Genomic DNA, 3,967 nt, shown 5'->3' with positions numbered 1-3,967 from the left:
TCTCTGACGAAATTTCAGTCAATAACTTTGTGTCAATTTTCGCATGTTGAAAAACAAATAAGCTCACGTTGTGTCAACCACATGTCACTCGCCTATGCTCAGCTACGTACATTTTGACGATATACATTACCATTTGAAGAATCTGGCAATAGTATCTGAAAAACACCCAAATTCGGTTGCTTCAGAACGTCCTCAAAGACGTCCTCGTCTATTTCAGTGCCAGACTCGTCGTAAAGACGGGCCTCGGGCCTACTAGAGACACTGATGCCGAACTTCACTAAGGCTGTAAACGAACCGAAATAAGATTCAATTTAGCAGCTATGCAAACACCACCGACATTTTCAGCTTAAAATTTATTATAAAATTACAAATGCAATTACCTTCATCCAGAAAATCGGAAAGTTTCAAATCGCTGTGAGAAACTTTCACATACTTCTGTTCACTTCTGAACTTAACTTTGACGAGCATCTTCATTCCTAAAAAAGTAGTTAAGTTAGTGAGTAGTTAAAAACATATTTTTAATTTAAGCATAGAAAGAGAAAGACCTCACCTTGCAGCTGGCATGTGGATAAAATGGCGTTTTCGTCTTCACGACGGGTAAAAGGGGAGGGGCAAAGATAACTTGGCGGGGGTTTTGCACTTCAGGTGTAAAAATATAATTACACCATGTAGCACCCCTGCAACTACACTACAAAAGAACATTATTAACACTGTTGGTTATTAATTTAACTCTTTTAGAATTAATAACATTTAACACTGCATTTTTTACACTGCTTATTTTACTGTGTATGGTCAGAAAAGCTGTTTTAGTCATTCTGAGTAAAACAACTCAAAACAAGCCCAGATATGCTTAAAAACCTGTTTCTCAGTGAGATAAAGCAATTTCATGTAGTTTCCATGCTGAGTAATTTTTTTTAGTCTGTTTCTAGTTTTGGACACAGAAAGTCATGTTAGAACTCAAAACGCACAATTTGATTAGTTCTTGACTTCTCTACGGTCAGAAATGTTGTTTTAGCGATTCTGAGTAAAACAACTCTAAACAAGCCCAGATATGCTTAAAAACCTGTTTCTCAGTGAGATAAATCAATTTCATGTAGTTTCCATGCAAAGCAATCCTTTAGAGTCTGTTTCTAGTTTTGGACACAGAAAGTCATATAAGGGCTCAAAACGCACAATTTGCTTAGTTCTTGACTTCTAAGGTCGGAAATGCTGTTTTAGCCATTCTGAGCGAAACAACTCAAAACAAGTGCAGATATGCTTACAAACATGTTTCTCAGTGAGATAAAGCAATTTCATGCAGTTTGCATGCAGACCAATCCTTTTTTAGTCTGTTTCTAGTTTTGGACACAGAAAGTCATGTTAGAAATCAAAACGCACAATTTGCTTAGTTCTTGACTTCTAAGGTCGGAAATGCTGTTTTAGCCATTCTGAGCGAAACAACTCTAAACAAGCCCAGATATGCTTAAAAACATGTTTCTCAGTGAGATAAAGCAATTTCATGCATTTTCCATGCAGAGCAATCCTTTTTAGTCTGTTTCTAGTTTTGGACACAGAAAGTCATATTAGAGCTCAAAACGCACAATTTGCTTAGTTCTTGACTTCTAGGTTTGGACACAGAAAGTCATATTAGAGCTCAAAACGCACAATTTGCTTAGTTCTTGACTTCTAATGCTGTTTTAGTCATTCTGAGTAAAACAACTCAAAACAAGCCCAGATATGCTTAAAAACATGTTTCTCAGCGAGATAAAGCAATTTCATGCAGTTTCCATGCAGAGCAATCCTTTTTATTCTGTTTCTAGTTTTGGACACAGAAAGTCTTATTAGGGCTCAAAACGCAAAATTTACTTAGTTTTTGACTTCTAATGCTGCTTTGGTCATTCTGAGAAAAACAACTCAAAACAAGCCCAGATATGCTTAAAAACCTGTTTCTCAGTAAAATAAAGCAATTCCATCCCGTTTTAATGCAGAGCAATCCTTTTTAGTCTGTTTCTAGCTTTGGACGCAGAAAGTCATATTAGAGCTCAACATGCACAATTTGCTTAGTTCTTGACTTCTAATGCTGTTTTAGTCATTCTGAGTAAAACAACTCAAAACAAGCCCAGATATGCTTAAAAACCTGTTTTTCATTGAGATAAAGCAATTTCATGCAGTTTCCATGCAGAGCAATCCCTTTTAGTCTTTTTCAAGTTTTGGACGCAGAAAGTCATATTAGAGCTCAAAACGCACAATTTGCTTAGTTCTTGACTTCTAATGCTGTTTTAGTCATTCTGAGTAAAACAACTCAAAACAAGCCCAGATATGCTTAAAAACCTGTTTCTCAGTGAGATAAAGCAATTTCATGCAGTTTCCATCTAGAGAAATCCTTTATAGTCTGTTTCTAGTTTTGGACACAGAAAGTCATATTAGGGCTCAAAACGCACAATTTGCTTAGTTTTTATCTTCTATGGTCAGAAAACCTGTTTTAGTCATTCTGAGAAAAACAACTCAAAACAAGCCCAGATATGCTTAAAAACATGTTTCTCAGTGAGATAAAGCAATTTCATGCAGTTTCCATGCAGAGCAATCCTTTTTAGTCTGTTTCAAGTTTTGGAAGCAGAAAGTCATATTAGAGCTCAAAACGCACAATTTGCTTAGTTCTTGACTTCTAATGCTGTTTTAGTCATTCTGAGTAAAACATCTCAAAACAAGCCCAGATATGCTTAAAAACCTGTTTCTCAGTGAGATAAAGCAATTTCATGCAGTTTCCATGCAGAGAAATCCTTTATAGTCTGTTTCTAGTTTTGGACACAGAAAGTCATATTAGGGCTCAAAACGAACAATTTGCTTAGTTCTTGACTTCTATGGTCAGAAAAGCTGTTTTAGTCGTTCTGAGTTTAAAATACTCAAAACAAGCCCAGATATGCTTAAAAACATGTTGTTCAGTGAGATAAAGCAATTTCATGCAGTTTCCATGCAGAGCAATCCTTTTTAGTCTGTTTCTAGTTTTGGACACAGAAAGTCATATTAGGGCTCAAAACGCACAATTTGCTTAGTTCTTGACTTCTATGGTCAGGAAAGCTGTTTTAGTCATTCTGAGTAAAACAACTCAAAACAAGCCCAGATATGCTTAAAAACCTGTTTTTCATTGAGATAAAGCAATTTCATGCAGTTTCCATGCAGAGCAATCCCTTTTAATCTTTTTCAAGTTTTGGATGCAGAAAATCATATTAGAGCTCAAAACGCACAATTTGCTTAGTTCTTGACTTCTAATGCTGTTTTAGTCATTCTGAGTAAAAAAACTCAAAACAAGCCCAGATATGCTTAAAAACATGTTGTTCAGTGAGATAAAGCAATTTCATGCAGTTTCCTTGCAGAGCAATCCTTTTTAGTCTGTTTCTAGTTTTGGACACAGAAAGTCATATTAGGGCTCAAAACGCACAAATTGCTCAGTTTTTGACTTCTATGGTCAGAAATGCTGTTTTAGTCATTCTGAGTAAAAGAACTCAAAACAAGCCCAGATATGCTTAAAAACTTGTTTCTCAGTAAAATAAAGCAATTCCATCCCGTTTTAATGCAGAACAATCCTTTTTAGTCTGTTTCTAGTTTTGGACACAGAAAGTCATATTAGGGCTCAAAACACACAATTTGCTTAGTTCTTGACTTCTATGGTCAGAAAAGCTGTTTTAGTCATTCTGAGTAAAACAACTCAAAACAAGCCCAGATATGCTTAAAAACCTGTTTCTCAGTGAGATAAAGCAATTTCATGCATTTTCCATGCAGAGCAATCCTTTTTAGTCTGTTTCTAGTTTTGGACACAGAAAGTCATATTAGAGCTCAAAACGCACAATTTGCTTAGTTCTTGACTTCTACGGTCAGAAAAGCTATTTTAGTCATTCTGAGTAAAACAACTCTAAACAAGCCCAGATATGCTTAAAAACATGTTTCTCAGTGAGATAAAGCAATTTCATGTAGTTTCCATGCAGCGTAG

This window comes from Puntigrus tetrazona, chromosome 23 (assembly GCF_018831695.1).
Source record: "Puntigrus tetrazona isolate hp1 chromosome 23, ASM1883169v1, whole genome shotgun sequence".
Taxonomy (NCBI): Eukaryota; Metazoa; Chordata; class Actinopteri; order Cypriniformes; family Cyprinidae; genus Puntigrus; species Puntigrus tetrazona.
The sequence above is the reverse complement of the archived record's forward strand: the minus strand, read 5'-3'. Positions refer to the sequence as shown.